Here is a 12,535-nt window from a genome sequence, read left to right on the forward strand (position 1 = left end):
AAACTGCACGAGTTTTGAATGTTTAATCCGTTGTATAAGAATTATCTATTAAGTTTTTTTTGTCTGAAAAAGTTAAATTTTTTTACTTTTATATGAGCAACTGTTATTTGTATGATGAAACCCCGTGTGAAGGAAATTTTAGTAAGAGAATCTATGAGGCACAATATTTATTCTTGAGCACTGAATTCACTCGTGTTATGTTAAAAGCATGTCATGCTAAGTCTTTTGTGCTTGTGGGGATAGCTCTCGGAGCTTGCCAACAATGTGCTCTGTTTTACCTGCAATTTGGAGCATCGCTCCTTTCATGGTAACGTTTTGAGGGATGGGACAACGGCATTGTCGCAGTGGTAACACTGGTTCCCGTCAGATCACCGAAGTTAAGCGCTGTCGGGCTGGACTAACACTTGGATGGGTGACCAACTGGTCTGCCGAGTGCTGTTGGCAAGCGGGGTGCACTCAGCCTTTGTGAGCCCAACTGAGGAGCTACTTGACTTAGAAATAACGGCTCGGGTCTCGTAAACTGACGTATGGACGGGAGAGTTGTGTGCTGACCACATGCCCCTCCATATCCGCATCCAGTGACGCCTGTGGGCTGAGGATGACACGGTGGCGGGTCAGTAGCGTTGGGCCTTTCAAGGCCTGTTCGGATGGAGTTTTGAGGGATGATAATTAAATTAATGGGAATCAAAATGAGTAGTTTTCAGTTCTATGTTATTATTATTAACTTTTTTTCTGCAAGGATACGCACAAAACTACTACCAATTGCACAACCTCGACTCACGTCTTTCTTGCACGCTTCCCTTTCTATCCCAAACTAGCTGCTCACGGACACACGTTACTACGGCTCAGTCTGGTTAAATGGGAAAGAAAGGAAAGGGAAAGCACACTTTTCTAATATGGATGAGAATTGGATAAATGTCCTAATCTTCTCTTCCCTGCCTCTGTACGTCTCCTCTCCCCCCCTCTCTATCCGTCTCTTCCTTCTCCCCCCTCCCTCTGTCCTTCTTCTCCTTCCCATCTCCTCCTGTCCCTCCCTCTCTCCCTGTCTCTATCCATTACCTACTCTCATCATTCTCCCATCTTCTCCTCCTCCTATCACCACCGTCTCCTGTCCCATCTCTTTCCTTCTATACTATTGTTGCCTAATCACGTTTCCCCTTTATATATTACATACTTATTTACATATTTCATACATTAAAAATAGGTATATGAAAACACAAGGAGTATTCGAATGCAATGTTGTGTCAAAATCTGAAAGCAATCGGTGAAGAATTTTCGAAGCTTTACGATTTTGTTCAAAAGAACAAATTTTATTGCTGTCCCCTGTGAATATTGCATATATATTTATGTATTATATATGGCGCTCTATAAGGCATATAAAACACGCATATTCGAAAGCAACGTTGCGTCAATGTTTCAAAGCAGTGGGTGCAGAAGTTACGGACAATTAAGGTTCTGAACACACAAACATTTACGTTTTTATTTATGGGTTGTAAATGTTCGTTTGTACAAAGTCGCGAATGTCCGTAAGTTCTTAACCTTAAGCTTTGAAATTTTGACACAACGTACCATTCGAATACGAGTGTTATTTTATATACTTGCTGGAGGGCCTTGGAGTATACGAGGGTTGTTCGGAAGTAACTTCCGATCGGTCGCGAAGTGGAAACCACAGTGAAAACCAGAAACGTTTCATTTGCAACAGTTAGGTACACCTTACACCTACTTCTCTACATAGTCGCCGCTCCAACTTCGAGTTTTGTCGTAGTGTTGTATCAACTTTCCAATATCCTCGTCATAGAAAGCAGCCACCTGTTCTTTCGGCCAGTTATCTGCACTGGTCTGCAGTTCGTTGTCTGTGGAAAAATGTTGTCGTCATAGCCAGTGGTTCTTATGAGCAGAAATAAGACTCAGGGGGAGCCAATTAGGGACTGCCGACCTGCGTGGCCGAGCGGTTCTAGGCGCTTCAGTCTGGAACCGCGCGACCGCTACGGCTGCAGGTTCAAATTCTGCCTCGGGCATGGATGTGTGTGACGTCCTTAGGTTAGTTAGGTTAAAGTAGTTCTAAGTTATAGGGGACTGATGACCTCAGATGTTAAGTCCCATAGTACTCAGAGCCATTTTGAGCCAATTAGGGACTGTATTGTGGCTGATCAAACACTTCTCATCGGAAACGCTGCAGGAGCGTCTTCATTGCCCCTGCATTGTGTGGCATGAAGAAGGAATTGCTCGACAGTTATGTTATGTGGGTTGCATGACACAGGCGAAATCTGTAACCAGGCCCTCTTACATGGCGGGAGACGCTATTCCGTACGCAACTTTACATGCTCACTGTTCACTCAAAACTGAAAAGAGCGATGCGACACGATAGACGGGCATACTAGAGACACTGCCCAACACAAATGTTCAAAGCTTTACCGGATTTTCCGAGTGGTTTTCATTTCGCGACTGATCGGAACTTATTTTCTGGACAGGTCTCGTATACAAATATATGTATTATATGTATTACATTTTCACTTACTGTCTCGCACGGCGCTCCATTGGGTATATAAAAACTCGCGCAAATTCGAATGCAACGTTGTAACAAAATTTCAACGGAATTGGTGAAGAAATTTAGGAGATTTAAAATTTTTTACATACTAACAAGAGGTTTTTGATTTTTTTATCCACCAAAGCTGACCCCTTAAAACTAGTTTTCTTCCGCACCTATACAGCGGCGGAGTCATTGTTCCCAGTGTTATCAGCAGTGCTGAAAGCCTTCAACTGGTAGGGCCTTTAACACGTCGGTCACTTCTTTTGAATGTTCTCCAGAGAGCAAAAATGACGATCTTTTAGGATGTTTTTCAGTTTCGGGAAAAGAAAAAGGCACAGAACTCAGTTCAGGTGAATAGTGGGGTGTGGAACAATAGGAATGCCCTTTGAGGTCAAAAATTCCGTGATGGAAGTGACTCAGTCGCAGGACAAAATTTGATGTACGATGAAATTGTTTAACAGGTCACTCCCATCCTTATATTACAAGAGCAAGCACACGTTTGACATTTTCTTCGCTTTTTGAATATGAAGATTTCCGTGAGAGTAGTTCATCTTCAACGTGTTCTCGGCCTTCAAAAAATTACTTTTGAAGCGAAAATTTGTGCTCTTGATAAGGAATGTTCCCCATAGACCTGTTTAAACTTTTCGAAGGTCATACTCGTGCATTCTCCAAGTTTAACACAACGCTACATTGCATAACGTTGCTCTGAATTCCACTGTTCCGTTTTCCTAACACACACACACCAAAAACACAGCTTCACTGATGTAGCTCTAAAAACTCACGTGATGACTGTACACAGCTGAAACTACGACTGAGCATCTGGAAGGAATGAACAAACCGGTTTACACAATTAGAACAACACAGCGTTGCCAGTTCACTCTCATTGTTGTCAGTCTCGTTACTTTTCCCTCAGAAAAAGACCGAAATAATTTAGGGACAGATTCCTTATACGGAAAAAACTAAAAAATATCTAGCAAATATGAGGTCTAAAACATATATCTTAAGAGTTATGAGCACTTGCTCATTTTCGATACTATGGAACAGATCTCTTCTAATGCAAGGTCTTTGCTTTCCATACTTCCGGAGGAGGAAGTATTGACCAAAACAAGAAAAAATGTTGCTAAAACCCATACATCAAGAACTATGAGTACTAGTTCATATTCGCTAGAGTAAAACATCTTTTCTACTAAACAAGTGCTCATAACTCTTACTCTTAAGATACGCGTTTCAAAGCCAATGTTTACCAGGCGTTTCTTTTTTGTTTGATTCAAGGAACGCTTTACGTAAAGTTTGTCGGTGGCCTTTTTTTTTCGACCATCCTATATGTATATACAAATCCATAATGGGGAATAACTCTGGATAGATACGAGATACGGCAAAATGTTTCAAATAAAAGTTGTAGATGTGAGATAAAAATCACGATAATTCAAATTTGTACTTCAAACCTCTCTTCGCTCTTTCGAAATATGAAGTCATAAATAGAGGTTTCCATGAAAAAAAAAATCTCAGCTTTTGGATGACCCTCGATAATTACCTTTAAGATCATGGATATTATATAAGAAACTATCCCAATCGAGGCTGATACTTTCTTATATATTAGATTATCACGATTGCTGACTGCTGCAATGATGAAAGTACGAAAACCATGGTTACTGATAATGATGCAGGACCCCTCATGCTCCTTCCAGTTTGTACCTAACACTGTATTTTGCTGTATCCTTCATCTATTCCAAGTTAATCCCTGCTAGAACAAAAAATATTTGTTTATTTGACCTTTGTTGAATCTTACCATGACCTTGAATAATTTATTATTTTATAAGTAAAATTTATCGCACTTTTCAAACCTTAAATCAAATATAACTTTCCCGTTTTTAAAAAAATTCACTTTAAGCTACCAAATCACCTTGAAAATCACGTTCACAGTCACGGCCATTAGCTCAGAGTGATCTCTGCGTCGAATTATTCACCAATAGGGGTTAAAAAGGTTCACCCTATATGGGTTGCCATTTAAGAAAAATCTCTTTAATCTCCAAATCACACACACACATGAGGAAAAATATGTCGAGGACCGCATGTTGCTATGCGTAACACGTGACGCACCGTTGTTCATTTCGTTCTCCTCGGTGTACTGTGTACGTAAAACAAAAACACCTGTTAACCATTGAACGAGACACCGACGAGCCTCACGATCACGACGTGTCATTCACCCATAGATACAACACATGAAACACCCATAAGCTGATATGTATCTGCCAGCGTTTGAAAGATACGAGAGAGAACAAATATATGTGAAATTGTATCAGAACTTGTGAATCACACGTTGCCGGCAGTAACGGAGTGTACAGTCCCATGTCAGGGAATGTGTGTCCTGTAAGCGAAAAGAGTAGTCTACAACGGAAGTAAAATCGTGGCGTGCATGAGATGTTCACAACATCTCTGCGCTGCTCACTCTGCCCGTTACTAGCCGTGTCGACAGCTGCTAACGGCCGCGTCGCAGTGTTACTACAGTACCATGCCAAGTTTCAGAAACGAGGAATACGCCGACATCCATCTCACCTACGGGCTTGCAGATGGAAGAGCTGACGTTGCAAGGCAACTGTATCACGAGAGGTTTCCTAGCCGGCGCCTTCCATCCTCAAAAACGTTTTACTCTGTGGACCGACGTTTTAGGGAGTATGGTTCATGTGTAGCACCTCCAGGATTTGGTGGTCGTGTCCGGCCGTCGACGTACAGTGTGGATGACGAAGAAAAAGTGTTACAAACTGTTGCGGAGGACCGAACAATAAGCACCACGTCTCTCGCCACTGCGATCGGAATGCCACAATCTACTGTTATGCGAATACTCCATACAAACCATTACTATCCCTTTGCCATGCAGAAGGTACAGGCATAATTGATGAAAGACTTTCAGAGGAGGCTGGACTTCTGCAACTTCATCCTACGGCGTCAGACCCACGACCACCATTTTTCACGAAAAATACTGTTCACTGACGAAGCCTCTTTCACGAAGGAGGGTATAGTGAATTCGCATAATTGGCACCAGTGGGCGGAAAGAAAACCCCCACAGCACAGTGATACGAGGGTACCAACAACAATGCGGTGTCAGTATCTGGTGTGGTATTATTGATCACCATCTCATAGGGCCAGATGTGCTACCACAAAGGCTTACAGGAGAGAGGTATCTGCGTTTCCCGGATGCTACATTACCGGGATTGTTGGAAGACATTAGTTTGTCCTATCATATGAACCTGTGGTGTCCGCAGCTCGTGGTCGTGCGGTAGCATTCTCGCTTCCCACGCCCGGGTTCCCGGGTTCGATTCCCGGCGGGGTCAGGGATTTTCTCTGCCTCGTGATGACTGGGTGTTGTGTGACGTCCTTAGGTTAGTTAGGTTTAAGTAGTTCTAAGTTCTAGGGGACTGATGACCATAGATGTTAAGTCCCATAGTGTTCAGAGCCATTTGAACCATTTTTTGAACCTGTGGTACATGCATGGTGGTGCCGCAGCTCACTTACACGGCACAGTGCGACGCCACCTGGACAATGTCATCCCTTCTAAATGGATCGGTCGTGGAGGTCCTGTAGGATGGCCAGCAGGACCGCAAGACCTGAATCCACTGGATTTCTTTTTGTGGGGCCATCTGAAATCTGTGATTCATGAAGGATAGGTTGTTGATGTCAACACTCTTCAACAGAGAAGACAACAGGCCTGCGATAATATGCAAAGAGATACAGATATGTCGGACCGTGTTCAGCAATCCTTCCTGCGAAGAGTTCAACTTTGCCACACACATCGTGGCCGTCATTTCGAACAGTACTTATAACCGCCACTGCAGCTTCTGATCACGTGTTTCTATGTTAGTTTCATTTGTACAGCTATATTGTATTCGTTTATATTAACTGCCACGTACCTGTGTAATTGTATTTTGTATTCTGCATCCATGTACTCGTTTCTTAAAACTAAGTCTGGGACACAAAAACCAAATTATTAAACAGGTATTTACAGTAGTGCAGCCCCTCCTCACGTTCCTTTCCCTATGCTAACTAACCACGATACATAATACCGGCCAGCGTAACCGGTATGAGGTAGATGTGGGGCTTGTCGCCGCGCGGGATTAGCCGAGCGGTCTGGCGCTGCAGTCATGGACTGTGCGGCTGGTCCCGGCGGAGGTTCGAGTCCTCCCTTGGGCATGGGTGTGTGTGTGTGTGTGTGTGTGTGTGTGTGTGTGTGTGTGTGTGTGTGTGTGTGTGTGTTTATGTGTCCTTAGGATAATTTAGGTTGTGTGTAAGCTTAGGGACTGATGATCTTAGCAGTTAAGTCCCATAAGATTTCACACACATTTGAACAATTTTTTGGGGCTTGTCATTGCTGGCAGTGTCACGCAGACCGTCGCTTGACGCCGCATGCCTCGCCTTCTCATGGGCGGGTAGACTACCTGCAATACTCGCAAGTTGTGCCCTGTTGCCGATCTGTCCCCTTGGCCAATGTCGGCGCACTAATAGGGTGTTCGGGGAGGAAAGTTTAATATTTTACACAGTCACAGTGTAAGTAATTCTGAACCAAAAATGTTATATGAACGTAGATCCGCAAATGCTTCGTTAGTGAGGTATGGGTATAGAAAGGAACTATAATTCTGCAAAATTTATGTGCACAACGTGAATGTATACGTAGTACAACTGGACTGTAACTTGATTTTCTTGAAAACAATGTTACAGACAAGTACAATTAAGTAACACATTTTTACATAATGTTTATTTACTTGGAATTTTGTACATAATGCATTACAACATTTATGTTACATGTATTCAGTTGAAAAAGACGTACCACATCTTTTACAAACGGCTTTAACACTTACCGTACAGATGTTGTACAGTTCTCAGAACAGGTTTGAACATCCCAACATGAAAGTCAATGCACTTTCGCGCTCTAGCGATAACATGTGGCGTTGCTTGTTCAATTGCCTGTGGTTGGTACCTAATCAGTTCAGCAGCGTCCATGATGCAACGAAGCAGTTCATCTCGTGTATTTACCTTCACTTTGTGCACCTCTGATCTCATTCAATCCCATAAACATAAATCTAAAGGTATAAGGTCAGGTGATCTTGGAAGCCAGTTAATAGCACCGCCATGGCCAATCCATAGATTAGGGTAGGTACGGTTGAGTTGGACCTACACACTATTGTAACATGTGGAGGGGCACCGTCACGTTGAAAGTACATTCCAGTTCGCTTAGCTAAAAGAAGGTCTTCCAATAGTTCCACAAATGAATTTTCCAAAAAATGCAGGTACCTCTCTTCCGTCGATCGCTGATTGATAACAAATTGACCTATCAAAAGGTTACCGATCATGCCACAGTATGTATCGATGATTATTGTGTGTGTTGTTTATTCTATGTCGTGAAAACTGGGCTTCTTCAATGAATAGTATATATGGAATGACTAATCTCAATTACTCAGTGACAGAAATGAAGTCGTTGGGCATTGTCGTCAACGTGGAGGTCTTGGAAATACTGTATCTGAAATGGATACAGCTTTTCCGCATGTAATGTTTCCAATACACGTATTTGTGGGACTTTCATACGCAGTGACATTCGTCGTTTGCTCATACAGGGACTTCGCTCAGCACTTGCGATAATTTCTTCCTGTTCTTGCAAAGTTTGTTGACATGCACACTCGGACGAAAAATGTCTACTTGTAAGAGAGCCTGTTACACGCAAAGTGATAAACACTTTGGTAAACTCCCTGCGATCAGGTAATCGTCGAGTCGGAAAGCACCTGTGGTATTCTTCCCTTGCAGCGGTAGCACTACCGTCGCAGAAGCCATAATCATATACCATATCTACGAATTCCTTATTACTGTAGACGTTTGGAATTGTTACCAGCGCTTATACGAACACAGTTAACATCATACACTGCACAGTTAACCAATCCGTCGCCGCTACAATACACAATGTGGCTTACACGGCACAACTGCGCAAACAACGGGTGATTGTACTACGTACATCACATGACCATATTACGTGGTACGTTGCATATCGCGAACATGGCATGTACCCGTGAATTTTTTGCAAGAAAACAACGTTACGGCCCAATTTTATTGCGTATACGTTCATCAGTTTTGCAGAATCAAAGTTCCTTTCAATACCCATACCTCCCTAACGAAGCATTTACAGACCTATGTTCATATAACATATTTTGTTCACAATAACTTATATTATCACTGTTTAAAATATTGACCTTTCCTCCCAAAACACCCTGTATATAAAATGTTTTAATCTTCTGAGCCGTAACAAAAATCTGAAGTATCCAAGGATATGGTGATCTTACATACTTTCCCCATTAATACTAAAGAAAATTTGGCGAAATAGTTCGCGGGTGACCGCTGGATGTCAGTTTCCAACGAGCACTTTGGTGGGAAAGTGGTCACATAACATTCGAAAATTCGTGGATTTTGTTGGACACTACAACAACTTTAAGTTTAAGGATACCGACATTCTTGGGGGCTTTTATTTTGCCTCCCTTTTTATCAAGATCCCATCACATGAATCCTTATTGGCCTACAAATTTGACATAGAAAAGATCTACCTTTTTTCCATGTCTTGACGTCGACAAACTTTCTTTTCGAAAGTGATTACGATGAGCGGACTGGAGGACTAGCCAGGGGATTGCACTTTCACCCCTTGTCACCATATATGAAACATTTCGAGGAGGAAGCGCTGAAATCATCTCAATGGAAACCACCCTGCTTTTTCCGTTATGTAAAGACTCCTTCATCACACAGCCACACGGAAGAGATAAGTTCATCGACATCTACGTGATTACTCTGATATTCACAATAAAGTGCCTGGCACAGGGTTCAATGAACAAGCTTCAAGCTATCTGTCTGCCGTTTCTCTACGTATCATGTCTGTGGCACTGTCTTCTCTAGTTCGCGATAATACAAAACGAGCTGCCCCTCTTTGAACCATTTCGATGTCATCCGTCTGTCCCACCTTAGTCGGATCCCACAGTGCACAGCAGTACTCAGAGTAGGGCGAACAAGCGTGGCGTAAGCAGTCTCTTTAGTAGACTTGTTTGCTGTACTCACGACAGGTACGTGATCGCTCCAATTTAGGTTATTTGTAATTGTAATCGCTAAGTATTTAACTGAATTTACAGCCTTCAGATTTGTGTGACTTATCGCGTAATCGAAATTTTACGTATTTCTTTCAGTGCTCATGTGAATAACTTCACACTTTTCTTTATTCAGGGTCAGTTGCCCCTTTTCGCACCATACAGATATCTTATAGAAATCATTTTGCAATTCCTTTTGGTCAGCTGATGACTTTACAAGACGGCAAATGACAGCATCATCTGAAAACAATCTAATGGAGATACTCGGTTTGTCCCCTACGTCGTTAATATAGATCAGGAACAATTGAGGGTCCGCAGCTCGTGGTCGTGCGGTAGCGTTCTCGCTTCCCGCACCCGGGTTCCCGGGTTCGATTCCCGGCTGGGTCAGGGATTTTCTCTGCCTCGTGATGACTGGGTGTTGTGTGATGTCCTTATGTTAGTTACGTTTAAGTAGTTCTAAGTTCTAGGAGACTGATGACCATAGATGTTAAGTCCCGTAGTGCTCAGAGCCATTTGAATTTGACCAATAGAGGGCCTGTATCACTTCCTTGGGTAACGTTGGGTATTACTTCCGTTTTAATCGATGACTTTCTGTCTACTACTACTAACTGTGACCTTTTTGACAGGACATCACGAATCCAGTCGCACAACTGAAGCGATGCTCCATAGCCACGCAGTTTGGTTAGAAGACGCTTGTGAGGAACGGTGTCGAAAGCCTTCTGGAAATGTAAAAATATGGAATCAATTTGACACCCCCTGTCGATAGCAATCACTACTTCATGAGTATAAAGAGCTAGTTGTGTTTCAGAAGAACGATATTTTCTGCATCCGTGCTGACTATGAGTCAATAAATCGATTTCTTCGAGGTACTTCATAATGTTCGAACACAGTATATATTCCAAAACCCTACTGCGAATCGACTTTAATGATGTGGACCTGCAATTCAGCAGATTACTCCTAATTCCCTTGCTGAGTGTTGGTGTGAAATAAGCAATTTCCCATTCTTTAGGTACGGAATTTTCTGTGAGCTTGCGGTTGTATATAATTGCTAAATATGGAGCTATTGTATCAGCATACTTGAGAGGAACCTGACTGGTATACAATCCGGACCAGAGGCCTTGCCTTTATTAAGTCATTTAAGCTGCTTTGCTACACCGACGATATCTAATTCTATGTTTCTCGTCTCGGCAGTTGTTCGTGATTGGAATTCAGGAAAATTTTCTTCATCTTCTTTGGTGAAGTAGGTTCGGAAGACCGTGTTTAATGACTCTGCTTTAGTGGCACTGTTGTGAGTGACTTCACCGTTGTTATTGCCCAGTGAAGGTATTGACTGCTTCTTGACACTGGTTTGCTTTACGTATGACCAGAATCTGTTTGGATTTTCTGCCAGATTTCGAGACAGAGTTTCGTTTTGGAAATCATTAAAACTACATTACGAACTTCTGCAAAACTTAAACAATCTTGGGAATCAGTACCATCACTTATTAATTTATGTGGTATATATCAATCAATTGCCGTCGATACTATCTCTTTGAAATCATTCCATATCTTTTCTAAGCTTACATGAACATATCGGAAGGAGAGAAAACTGTCTCTTAAAAAGGCGTTAAGAGCATTTTTATCAACTTTTTTAAATAGATATACTTTGCGTTGCTTTTTGATGGTTATAGATATTACGGTATTCAACCTAGCAGCAACTGCCTTGTGGTCGCTAATCCCTGTATTCGTCACGATACTCACTGTTTGTCAAAAAACTTGTTCAAATGGCTCTGAGCACTATGGGACTTAACATCTGAGATCATCAGTCCCCTAGAACTTAGAACTACTTAAACCTAACTAACCTAAGGATATCACACACATCCATGCCCGAGGCAGGATTCGAACCTGTGACCGTGGCGGACGCGCGGTTCCAGGCTGAAACACCTATAACTGCTCGGCAACATCGGCCGGCGTTTGACATTGTGTCAGTCGTTAAGGGCGATCTGAAGGATGTCAGTCCCGAGGACATCAGCACAAAAAGTTGAATATTTTAATTATGTGGTATTTTGTTTGTGACACGCTGCTGTTCCCTGCCACGTTTGTAACCTTTCCTGTTTGAGTTCTCATGTACTGATTGACGGGAAGCAAGTCGTTGTGTCGGTCGGTCCCTGGCTGTCCCCTGGTTGGGCTCCGGAGGATCAAGTGTAGCTGGGCTCACCACCTGTCTCGCCTAAGTGAACGAGGGCAGACCGACCTCCCTGGAGGCCTTCTGAGTGCCACCGGTGTTTAATTATCTGTTGTCAGCTATTTTAAATTTTAGGATTATGGTTATTTGTTTTGTTTCTTAAAATTTTGCAAAATTCTTTATCTTTCAAGCTCAAACATTGCGGATTTCTGCCTTTAAAAGATTATGGTAATATATTTTAAAATTTTGCAATTTAATTGTGGCCCTCATCCATTTGTGTTGCACTTTGCGTATGTTGTTTTGGAATTATTTTATTGCTATCTTAATTGGATTTTTATCTTGTTAAGATTTCTTGTTGGAGGCCTTGTTGGAGCCGTGAAAGAACTACACCCGCCAAAGATTTGGGTATGTGCTGTTTTGATTGTAAAGGTTATTAAATTACAATAAATGACAGTTAGAAGCAGAAACTAACCTCAACTCTTGGCCCTTTCCACAATCCTATTACCTGTGTATTACAGCGTGTATAGCGGGCGTATCAGGTCGTTTACGTCTTTTCTTTGCCAGTAAAAGTATCAAAAGTGAAGCCCCAACCCGAGGCACTGCTTCGCAACTCTTCCTTCGCGCACAGAACTACGACAGAAAAATAACGAGGAGAGCTTTCTCTCCGTTGCCACTGACACTCTCACCCTGGTTTGTGTAAACGCTTCGAATGGTTCAAATGGCTCTGAGCAC

General features: G+C 42.4%; 1 pseudogene; it reads left to right on the forward strand.

Annotated features, from left to right (window-relative positions):
* Window positions 1–326: 326 nt before the first annotated feature.
* On the forward strand, window positions 327–444 carry LOC124778429 (annotated as a pseudogene).
* The last annotated feature ends 12,091 nt before the right edge of the window (window positions 445–12,535 follow it).

Source organism: Schistocerca piceifrons, chromosome 2 (assembly GCF_021461385.2).
Source record: "Schistocerca piceifrons isolate TAMUIC-IGC-003096 chromosome 2, iqSchPice1.1, whole genome shotgun sequence".
NCBI lineage: Eukaryota > Metazoa > Arthropoda > Insecta > Orthoptera > Acrididae > Schistocerca > Schistocerca piceifrons.